This window comes from Meles meles, chromosome 3 (genome assembly GCF_922984935.1).
Source record: "Meles meles chromosome 3, mMelMel3.1 paternal haplotype, whole genome shotgun sequence".
Taxonomy (NCBI): Eukaryota; Metazoa; Chordata; class Mammalia; order Carnivora; family Mustelidae; genus Meles; species Meles meles.
Window position 1 is genome coordinate 6793952 of NC_060068.1, and position 12489 is coordinate 6806440.

The 12489-nt window shown below is 41.3% G+C and overlaps 1 pseudogene; it reads right to left on the reverse strand.

Annotated features, from left to right (window-relative positions):
- Positions 1–11261: 11261 nt before the first annotated feature.
- LOC123938387 lies at positions 11262–12217 on the reverse strand (annotated as a pseudogene).
- Between the last annotated feature and the right edge of the window lie 272 nt (positions 12218–12489).

The following is a 12489-nucleotide window of genomic DNA, read 5'->3' on the forward strand; positions in this document are numbered from 1 at the left end:
CCTGCAGACAACCAGTAGTAACTCATCTCCCCACCCCCAGTTCCTACCTGGTCCAGCTGACCAATTTATGACCAGTGCCCAAGCTGAGCAGAGGAAGTGCTCAATGGTTGGCGGGGGTGGATCTCCCCAGTATCTGAGGGGTTTAACCAGCTCATCCCTCACACCAGGACCTTCACAGGGATGTATTAGCTAAATCCTCTCTTCCTGTCCTCTTGGGGAGATGGTAAAGGCAGGAAGCCAGAGGACCTGAGTACACCTGGGCCAGCACCACAGTTACCTGCCTGTTTGGTGTGAGCATTTAATAGGATTGGGAGAACTCTATTGGGGTCATCCTCTTCATTTTACAGTCTCTAGTCATTGATTAAAGTTCATAGAATGTGCTTCACCTTATCTATGCCTTTATCCACTTACATTATAACTCTGTATATAACTTCAGGTGAAAACGGAATAAAAGGAAGGTCTGGTGATCATTACTGCTGAGACTACTAACTGTCATAACCAGATGCAGTCATGAGTGAGTACAGGAAACAGAGCCACTTCCATGGACTCACATTTCAGAGCTGTTTGTTCTCCACTAAGTTTGTCACTGTCTTCTGGTTGTAGCTGTTGTAGAAAGGGCTGGGGGCAAGCTCCAGTTTCAGTCCTTAGCTGAAATAAGTGGTGTGGGGCATCCGCTGGTGTTTTCTGCTTCCTTCTTTTAACTTAAAATAGGGAAAAGTGGCAAAAAAGGAGTGGTGGTTGGAGTTTGTTCATGGGTATTGGTAATACAGACTATGAATGCTTTTGGCCCTCCACCAGATGCTAAAAATGCCAACTTTCCTTCCTCCTCCTGGTACCCTAGAATCCAAAGAGCTGAAAGAGGAAAGATCTCTGGAGAATCCAAATGGATTGGATTCTGCTCCACTAGGTGGAGTGTAAGGGTTAAGTAGGAAAGATGAGCTTAAAACTGCCTTATCTTCTTTCTCCATTCATGTGTTTCTGGATATCTGAGTACTTTATATACTTTGACAATTGTGGACACTTCTCCTATAAAAATTAACCCTTATGTTTCTATCCTTTGGATAAATACATAGTAGAGCTGGTGTTGGGTCATAGAATAGTTCTACTTTCCTTTAAGTTTTATTTTATTTATGTGAGAAAGACACTATGAGTGAGGAAGGGAAAGAGGGAGACTCACACTCATGGCTGAGCAGGGAGCTCATGCTGGTGCTTGATCTGGGATCATGACCTGAGCCAAAGACAGGTGGTAACTGACTGAACCATCTAGAAGCCTGAGTATGTATATTTTTGACTTTATGAGCAACCTTCATACTGTTTCCAGATTTGCTGTACCACCTGGCATTCCCACCCACACTGAAAGAAGGTTCCCCTTTCTTTTCATCCTCAACATCAAATGTTCTTTCCTGTCTTGTTAATTTTAGCCAATCTGACCGGTGTGAGGTACTCTCAAATCATGGTTTTGATTTGTATTTCCCTGGTGCTGAGGGATGTTGAACATTTTCTCATGTGTTTGTTGGTCTTTTGTTTATACACAATGGAATATTACTACACCCTCAAAAAGGATATCATGACATTACAAACCATATGGATGGGGGCTCCTGGGTGGCTTAGTGAGTTAAAGTCTCTACCTTCGGCTCAGGTCATGATCCCAGGGCCCTGGGAGCGAGCCCCACATCATGCTCTCTGCTCAGCGGAAAGCCTGCTTCCACCTCTCTCTCTGCTGCTGTTCTGCCTACTTCTGATTTCTCTCTCTGTCAAATAAATAAATAAAATCTTTAAAAAAAACAGGGATGGAAATAGAGGTGTTATGGTAGGTAAGATAAGTCAGTCAGGGAAAGATAAATACCGTATGATTTTAGTCATATGTGGAATTTAATAAATAAAAGGTTAGCACAAGGTAAGGGAAGGAAAAATTAAAAAAAAAAGGAAATCAGAGAGGGAGGAAAACCATAAGAGACTATTAACTGTCAGGAACAAACTGAGGGTGTTGGAGGGGATGTTATTGGGGAATAACTGAGTGACAAGCATTAAGGAGGGATGTAATGAGCAATAGGTGTTATGTGCAAATTTTGAATCACTGAGCTCTACCTCTGAAACTAATAATGCTGGATATGTTAATTAAAATTAATTCAAATAAATACAGTTGATTTAAAAACTCTGCTGCTGAGTTTTCTTTAAAATTTGAGGTACATAGGGGAACTTGTAATGCCAGTAGTTCTTGAGGTTGTAAATGATAGCATGTTGTGAGAATATATTGCTCTACCTTGACATTGGGCTCTCAATCTGTTTTCTAAAGAAGGATACTGGTTTGAAGGTGATCTTGTGAAGATATAATGAAGAAATTTGAAGAACTGCCTTAATTTTCACTTTAGGGAGAAATAAGTGTATTTTTAAGTTCATGGGGTGAATCTGAGGTGAGCCCTACCACTTATGTATTTCATTGCAATAGTTGTGTGAATTGTAACTTAAATTACACTTAAATTCATCTTTACTTTTGCTAAGAAAATTGTTTTGTATAGCAAATGATGTACTGTGTATGTTCATATCTTCCTAGGCAAACCATTAAAAACTTGAAGTATCATTGCTTTTAGGAGATAAAGCACAGAAAGCAAACCAACATAATGATGTGACAAAGAACTAGTAAGTGGGATTGGAGACTACAACAATATTCACTACAATGCCAGCCAAGTGAAGCAGACAGTGGTTGTTGTGAACTGACCAGAAGAGAAAACAAAAAGTGTTGGGTATTGGACTGAGTCTTGAGGTGTGGATATTGCACAGATTAGCTGGGAAAAAGAAGAGACAGGGCAGCCTAGGTCGGAGAGGAGGCTTTCATGCCTTTCAAGGAATGATTATGATTTGTTTAGAGCAAAGGAGGATTATATACACTGTTAGATTGAAACATGCAGTCATACATGCTATACCACCAGGCCCTCCCCTTCCAGTTTGGAAAATTGCTGCTCTTAAATCAATGCAAACTGCTCTTAAATCAATGAAACTCAGGGAACACTCCACAGAGGAGTACAGAACCAGAGTCCTTTCCTTTGACTTCCACTTTTCATGATTCACCTACAAGTGCATGTGCAAAAGCGATTACTTCAGGTGGCAGAGACGACATTTTGCCAATTGCAGTTTATTCAGTTATTTTAAAAATTGATATATAATTAACATGAAACATTCTATTTCTTTCAGGTGTATATCAGAGTGATATATGTATATATTGTGAAATGATCACCACTTACTTCTGGATAACAGATCTCCCAGAGTTACATGTTTCATTGTGATAAGAAATTTAAGATCTTTTGTTATAGAACCATTCAAATATGCAATACAATGTACATTATACAATCAAATATGATTAACTATAGTCATCATTAACGATGGTTCTCATGAAACCAGTTTTAACCATTTTCACAACTTACATTCTGTCTTCAAGTCACGTATATTTGTTAAGTGAAGAAGCAAGTCCTTGGTTCTATTTTCATTGAGAATAATTTTCCCTGTGGTCATAGCTTTTTACCATCAATGACAATAACTCTTTGATACATAATATGGTCCTTGACAAGTGGTTAAGGGTCTATTCAGCTGATATTGGCAGGGGTGAGTCTCTGTGGGATCAGGCAGCTGCTAAGCAGGGAGTCCCGGGGGTGATGAAAACTCAAGAAGGAAATCATGCTGATTGTGAAGGAGGATTTGCAGCTGGAAATCCCAAGGGTTCTTACTGTGAAAAAGAGGGTGCTCTGAGAACCACTGCTGGAGAGGCTGTGAGTCTGAGCAAGGAAGCAGAAGGAGCCTGTACTCTTTGGTAATGTTTTTTTGTTTTTTTCTGGACTGATAATAAATCCTTGGTATGTTTTCACAGTTGGAAATTATGAAGTGAGCAAAGTAAGAGTATGTTCACTCATTCCATAGGCATTAATTTAATAGTGTCTCCCTTGGTCAAGAATTTCCTATGGTGTGGGATGTAAGGGATAAGACAAGGAACCAGATGCTGAAATGCTAGTTCAGCCCACAGGAACCTCACACTTGGGACACAGATTCAAACTGGAGACTTGTCAGTATCCCATTATAGAAGATGTAGTGGTTTATCCATGTATTTTTCCATGTTACTCAGCTTTGAGTACCTGTTGCATGCCAGGCTTTGGCATTGAGAGCTCAGTACTTTTAGTCTATGAAAATGCCCAGAATTAGTAGTCTGGGAGACAATGGTCAGTGTTGCTGAGTAGGCCCTTAGACTCTGAAAGAGAGGCATGAAAATATGATTGCCTATGCTGACAAGGGAATGATTGTGCTTCCAAAGGTTAGTGTGAATAAGAATATCTTAGTCAAGTCCATAATTGGGAAGCATTATGGTTCTACACGGGTGGCATCTAGATGACCAATGGAGGGAGTCATACAGTTCAGGGATGACTTAGACTCATGCAGTTCTAATCACTTTCACCAGGAAGATACTTAACTTCTTCCAGACATGTGGTGTTACAGAAATGTTATATTTTAAGCAGCACCTTGTATGGATGACTGTTGTCTTCAGTGTTGTGCAATTTTCATGTTGTTTCTGTAACCAGTCTTGGCTAATGACACAAAATAAGAAAGATCGTTTTTGTTGTTGTTTGCTTGTTTCTTTTGTGTTTTGTTTGTTTGTTTGTTTTTCATTTTGAAAAAAAATAACAAAGAACCAATTATACCCTCCTTGGTGAAATTTCTCACTGAGTGTTATATCACAAATGAAGCGACAGTTCACCAATGCATATGTGCTTCTGAATGAGCATTAAAAATTTCTCCAAATTTCCCCCAGACTATATTGATAAGTATGTCAGTCAATAACATACACACAATAAAGGAAATAACTTATAAATCATTTTGAGAATTTATTTAGTTCATCTGTCCAGGTGCCTGCTTGCCTTATCAGACAGCTAAGTTGTTGGTCTCCAGTTTCAAAGGCCAATGATGAGGCCACTATCAAGGTGTCTGGTTGGCCGACGCACAGACATGATTTGTTGGTCTTGAGTTTGAAGGGCAGACAGTGATCCTGCTTTCCAAGTGCTCAGAGATCTGTTCTATGTTTCAAGGTCTAAGGACACATGGTAAGCCTGCTGTGAAGGTGCCTCTTTGGCCTAATAGAGAGTAGAGTTATGCACTTTGTGAAAAACTGGTCCCAGTGAGTCTTTGACCTAGACCTGATATACTTTGTTGGTCTCTAGTTGTACAACACATGATGAATCATTTGTCCAGGTACCTCCTTGGCCCAGGATAGAGATGAGTTTTTGGTTTCTGAGTCCAGGGGCACATAATGATCTCACTCTCCAGGTGCCTACTTGGCTGAGTACAGAACTGAGTTACTATTGATATCAAAATACAAGTGGTAAGCCTGCTGTATAGTTGTCCTCTTGACCTATCACAGAGCTGTCTTATCAGTGCCCAGATGTAAGGGTACATGGTGAACCTTCTATACAAGTTCCTATTTGGCCTACAAGAGAGATGATTTGTTGGTCTCTATGTCAATAGGCGATTGGTGAGCTGGTTCATCAAGTGCCATTTTGGCCCAGCCCAAGGCTCTTTCTTGGTCTCCATGTCCAAGGGTATATGTTGATGCTGCTGTTCAGGTGAATCGTTTTCCCAGTACTGACCTGGGATGCAGGATTGATAGATTCTTGGCACTTGGCAAGCTTGGTGTTCTCTAGACATACTTGCTTTGTGCTGCCTGGATTGGCAAGGTGTGTTATGAGGATTCCTTGTCCAACCAGTGTCTGTATGACTCATCTGCCCAGTTTCAAATGCATTCAGAAGGTTTCCACTCACAGAGTTCCTGGTGGGTTCTCTGTTCTGGGGTCTGAATTTGCCTGTGGTATACTGTGTTCAAGTGTGTGTGGTCTGTAGGCTCCTGGTTGGCCAGCAGTCTGTGGAATTAGTGTGTCCACTGCTAAGCTGGGTCAGACTGCTTGTGGTCTGAGGACATGTGTTCCAAGGACTCATACTATGTCTAGAGATGTGGTGATTCCTTCTCCCAATACATGTTTCATGAAATTTCCTCTCTTCCTTTTGTCTGGAGACATTGTGAACATCAGGATGGCCAGATGCTTAGAGCATTCATGTTCCCTGTGCTGAGCTGTGTTTGAGGGCTCTGGAATAATAGTAGGCCCAGTGTTCCCTCAGGACATGGACTCAGCTTTCCTGTGCTGAACCCAGATTTGATCCCAGAGATGTGGAACCCAGCTGAAAATCTACAGTACTCTGATTTACAGTGCCCCAATCCCATATACAAAGTGGAATGTGTCCCTGAGAAGATGGGCCATCCACACAATGGGAAATGGGTCCAGGAGTTACTGGGTACTTCTTTGAGGACTCTCAGGACCACAGAGGGGCACAAACATAAACACAAACATGAAGGTGGTGTGAGAGTGTTGGTGGGAGGCCCAAGGAAGGAGGAATGGGCAGGGTGCTTGCCATGAACAGAGGAAGAGAACAGGGCAGAGAAAGCGAGGAAGAGTTATGGCTAAAACACTATCTCCCTCCTCAGTGCAACCTGGGCTGCAGATGTCCTTTTATAACAGCCCTGGTACATCACAGTGTCTTCTTATGATGTCAAAAACATTCCCTATCCAATCTCCAGGGCACTTTCATGTTGGCCTTATTTGGGTGGCCAATCACCAGGCAGTTTGGATGGCTGATGACTGAAGGATTTCTTAGTGACCCTCATGACATCATTTCCTGGAAACCACGTTTTAAAGGAAACCAGGTAAACTTTCCTTCAAGTTGAAAAATTCATATGATAGGGAGATCATGGAGACCCTGAAAGACTCAAACAGTACAAAGTTAAATGTGTCACTCATTGTCATCATTCGCTAAAACACTAACACCGATGTTAATGAGGACATGGGCAATTAGACCCCATGAAAAGGTCACATAAACATCATAGAAAGATCACAGTTGTGGGGTAAGTCAGACAACATAGCACTAGAGCAAGTGCTACCCTCAACTCATCCATCACAGCTTAAATGTAAGTGGAGAAAATGGTAGGCGTTATGTTTCACACATCTTCCCACAATAAACCTAAACCTAGAAAGGACAAATCTGTGTCACAAGTCATGATCTCCTTGCCTAAACGACATTCAGCTCTCCTAGAAGGGGGCAACAAAATCTAGCCTGTCCCCAGGTTCACAGCCTTAGTGTGCAGCATCCAGTCAGAAAGTTCTGGGAGAGGAGTTAAGATTGTCTCTTTCCTCAAATACAATTACATGCTTATCAGACTATTCTTAACTCCCAAGAAATCAATCAAAGATGTTATAAAACAAATTCCACAAGGCTATAAGTAAAAAAGCGACCACCATTTGGAAGGGAAGAGGTGTGGAGAGTTGATTCAGGTCTGATATAGTTGAGGACACAGTCGAGGAGAGAGAGTCTACTTGGAGAGTCTGCCACAAAGTATTATAACCATTGGGCTGCAAAATCAGAAATTTTTAAAGTCTGGATAAAGAAGATAATGTTATATGCATATAATGGAATATAACTCAGCCATCAAGAGAATGATATCTTACCATTCACAATGGTACCTAAAGACTATTATGCTAAGTGAAATAAGTTGATGAAAGACAAATGCTATAGGATTTCACTCATATGTGGAATTTAAGAAACAAAACCGATGGCAATAGGGAAAGGGAGGGGAAAAATAAGATGAAATCAGAAAGGGAAGAAATACCATGACAGACTCTTAACTAGGGAACAAATGGGGTTGTGAGAAGGGAAGTGGGTGGAGGATGGGGTAACTAAGGATAGGCATTAAGGAGGGCACTTGATTGAATGAGCACTGGGTATTCTATGCAACTGATGCATCACAAAATTCTAACCCTAAAATTAAAAAAAAAAAAAGTCTTCAGGACCCTTCCATATTTGCGTGGTGCCAGTGGGGACTGGCACCAGAGGAAGGTCCCATTAACTACTTATAACTTTTTCTTATTACTTATTAATTAATTATTGCTTATTGAAACAGTGAGCACAGATTTTAATCTAATATATAATCTTCTTAAAAATTAGTAGAAAGTATATATGTATGTATACATATATATACATAACAGAATTGGGTTTGTCTGAGAGTCATGAGGACCCAAATGCAATTCAGATGGAACTGGCCTCACTCAGCCTGTCTTGGGGCTGCAGGTAACACTAGTCACTTGGGGAGACTCTGCCCTTCACTTCTGTGACAAATTTACTTCCAGTTCTTTCTTTGTTGATTTCCGTTTCAGTTTCCTTTGACAGCTTTTTCCTGTGTATCCCTTTGGTTGGTGTTCAGTCCTAAACCACATGATCTTCTTCTCTCACAGGTAAGCCCAGTTATCCCTCCCCCTGTTCAGAGTGCAAATTTCTGCTCCTTAATCGTCTCTACTCTGAGCTTCAGAGCCTATGTATCTGGTCTGGGAGGAGACTGCTCCATCTGTGCTTTTTTTTTTTTTTTTTTTTTTTTGCTTATTTTCAGCATAACAGTGTTCATTGTTTTTGCACCACACCCAGTGCTCCATGCAGTACGTGCCCTCCCTATTACCCACCACGTGGTTCCTCAACCTCCCACCGCACCCCCCCCCCCGCCCCTTCAAAACCCTCTGGTTGTTTTTCAGAGTCCATAGTCTCTCATGGTTCATCTCCCCTTCCAGTTTCCCTCAACTCTCTCTCCTCTCTATCTCCCCATGTCCTCCGTGTTCTTTTTCTTTTTTTTTTTAATATTTTATTTATTTGACAGAGAGAAATCACAACTAGGCAGAGAGGCAGGCAGAGAGAGAGGAGGAAGCAGGCTCCCCGCGGAGCAGAGAGCCTGATGTGGGGCTCAATCCCAGGACCCTGGGATCATGACCTGAGCCGAAGGCAGAGGCTTTAACCCACTGAGCCACCCAGGTGCCCCGTCCTCCGTGTTCTTTGTTATGCTCCACAAATAAGTGAAACCATATGATACTTGACTCTCTCTGCTTGACTTATTTCGCTCAGCATAATCTCTTCCAGTCCCATCCATGTTGCTACAAAAGTTGGGTATTCATCCTTTCTGATGGAGGCATAATACTCCATTGTGTATATGTACCACATCTTCCTATCCATTCATCCGTTGAAGGGCATCTTGGTTCTTTCCACAGTTTGGCGACCGTGGCCATTGCTGCAATAAACATTGGGGTACAGATGGCCCTTCTTTTCACTACATCCGTATCTTTGGGGTAAATACCCAGCAGTGCAATTGCAGGGTCATAGGGAAGCTAACATTGAGATACCACCTGACACCAGTTAGAATGGCCAAAATTAGCAAGACAAGAAACAACGTGTGTTGGAAAGGATGTGGAGAAAGGGGAACCCTCTTACACTGTTGGTGGAAATGCAAGTTAGTGCAGCCACTTTGAAGAACAGTGTGGAGATTCCTCTACAAATTAAGAATAGAGCTTCCCTATGACCCTGCAATTGCAACTGTGCTTTTTGGACAGAGAGTGAGAGATCACAAGTAGGAAGAAAGGCAGGCAGGGGGGAGGGAGAACCAGGCCCCTGCTGAGCAGAGAGCCAGATGTGGGACTTGATTCCAGGACCCTGAGATCACGAACTGAGCCAAAGACAGAGGCTTAAACCACTCAGCTACCCAGGCACCACTGATTCATTTTTTTTTTTAATTGAAGCATAGTTGACATGAAATAGTATATTAGCTTCATATGTACATTATACGATTGAACACTTTTTTCCTTATTCTGTGTTGACCAGAAGTGTAGCTACCATTCTTTGCCAGAGAAAATATTCCAATAACATTGACCATATCTCCTATGCTGTGCCTTTTATACCACGTGTCCATTCCATAATGGGAAGCCTGTGTTTCCCACTCCCCTTCACCCATTTCTCCCATGCCCCACTCTCTTCTCCTCTGAGAACTCCTTTAGCAGATCAGTTTGTTCTTTATATTTATACGTCTGATTCTGCTTTTTGTTTTGTTTTGTTTTTCATTTGTTTTGCTTTTCAGATTCCACATTGGAGTGAAATCCTATGGTATTTGTTTTTCTCTGTCTAACCAATTTCTGTTAAATTTATACCCTCTGTGTCCATCCATGTTCCAAATGGCAAGATGTCATCATTTTTGGGCTTAGTTATTTTCATATATCTATATCTATCTATCTTCACCTATTCTTTATCCATTCATCTATTTGTTGTAATATATCACCTGCTCTTCATCCATTCATCTATTTGTTGTAGACAGTAGGAGTTATATTAATTTTTCAATCTGGCAAAAAACCCAAAAAGAAAAAATATCACATTATACTCATATCTATGTACAGTGTGGACATATTCAGAGGACTGACATTAGGAAACCTTATTTCTCTTCAACCCCATGAGAAGTGCATATGCCATAATAACACTTTTCAATAACAACCCATTAGCAGGCATACAGACATCATGATTTTACATTTCAATACATGAGAAAAAAGACATACTCCCAGCACTGTCTTTCCTCAAAACTTCTGCCTGTTTCCCACTCTAATAGAGCAGGTCTTCACACGTGCTTTGGATACTTCATCATTTAAACTACAACAGTGGCTATATTAGAAGTCCTGTCCTTTCCATGTCCAAACTTAAATGAGGAAGTAGAAATTATAATAACAAACAATGGCTTATCAATGCGTATAGTTAAGTTTACCTGCAAAGATGTGTAAAATATTGCATGAAAGTAAAAATTAACAAGGCTATCATAAAGCAGTCTTCTTTACATTACAGATCATAACAGACACTTAACACTGTCGTTAAGTTTTACAAATGAATTATTTATATTCAAATTACAGCAGTTCCCCAAATCTAAGGAAAAGAAAATGGGTTGAGAAAGTTTCAAAGACTTTCACACCCAAGCCCTGTGTCCTCCAGCTGCCACTGGCCACAGTGATGACATACCCTGTGTGTTGTTATAAGACACAATGTCCAAATAAGCCATGTTCTACTTTTATCTAATATTACCTGTTACAGACCAGTGAATTCTTTGAGATGAAAAACAATCAAAAAATTCAGGATACAGAGCACTTTGACAACATACAATATCTGAAATTGTTCAAAGCTCTGAAAACAGTCTTTTAATGGAAAACTGAATCTTTTTATGCTCAGTTTCAACCTTGCTGGGAAAAAAAAAATAACCATGACTAATCCCTGATACACATTGTTAACCATTTGTCTGTCTTCTGTCTTGGTCAGTGTTCATGATCTAGAGCCAGACCCAGAATATTTCTCCACATTTTCTCCAAGGGCTTCTTCAGGCACAGTGGTCATTCTGCTTCTCTCTCCTTCTGTCTGGCCCCTGTGGACATGAGTATCAGGACTTGCCTATTATCTGGCAGGGAAATCACACCCATGAGCTCTCTGTTTCAGTTGTGACCAGCAGCCCACAGATATCAGCCCACAGTAATCAGCCCAGGATCCACAGCTTACTACACTTCATGACACCCTCAAGACACTGTAAGTAGTGCTAAGGGCCTGGGTCACTGTGATATCTAGGTTACTCTATGTTTTCTCAGCAACAAGGTTACTTTACATCAGACTTGGAATAAATGTCTACAGCTTCTCCTGACTCATGCACCACAGTGAAGGTTGGCAACCTTCTTTCTAAAAAGATGTTCAAGGCTTTCCTGATGGAAGTGTTCTGGTGGATGAAGGGATATAGAGGTGGGTCCCAAAATCAAGGGCATCTGGGTTCTGCTTCATGAAGGTAGACTTTGGTATATCAGACATAAAATGCTGGGAAACTTCAGTATTCTTTTGAGGGTAAGTATATAAAATGCATTCCCACTGATAGAATAACTGGCAAGGCATGGATTTTTTTTTTTTAATCAGCAAGTGTACATCATAGAAAAGGCTTGGATCTGGAGCTATGTTAACTAAAGGCTTATGTATTTTGGGGGGCTAAGACTCCCTCCATGTTTCAATGTTATGTGCTTCTAATTCATAGATCTGTAGAAGGGGCAACTTATACTATCTCTGTGGTGTATTTATAAATGATGAAATCTCAGCATTTCTACAAAACTTTGTTTTGTACTCTCCTGCAATGGTGCTGCTGGAACAACATTGGATGCTAAGGCAAAGATGGCTCTCTAATTGGTAGTATCAGAGACAGCAAGTTTTCAAGGGGTTGGAATGGTGCAGTGATCCTTGTGTGACCTTGCGAAGTTCATGAAAACCAATTTTCTGAATCTTGTTCTTCTTCCAACTGAAATTTCTCCCACATGCTGAATTTGTGATCCAGGGCTGCAGTCTGCTGCTACCAAGAAGGAGGAGGACCAGGATCTGCCAGTACTTCTAGGCTCTTCTCTGCCCAGAGGTGTGTGGGAATCAGGGTCTGGGTGGGGGCTTTCTGGGGGTGTGGGTGGAGTGCAGAGCCACGGGGTGGTGGGAAGTTTGTGGGAGTGCTCTGGAGTGTGTGAGCATAGAGGTGCCAGAGAGGCCTTGGAGTGCATAGGCACCAGGTTATGGGCTGTGACTTTCTGGGAGGTGAAGGTG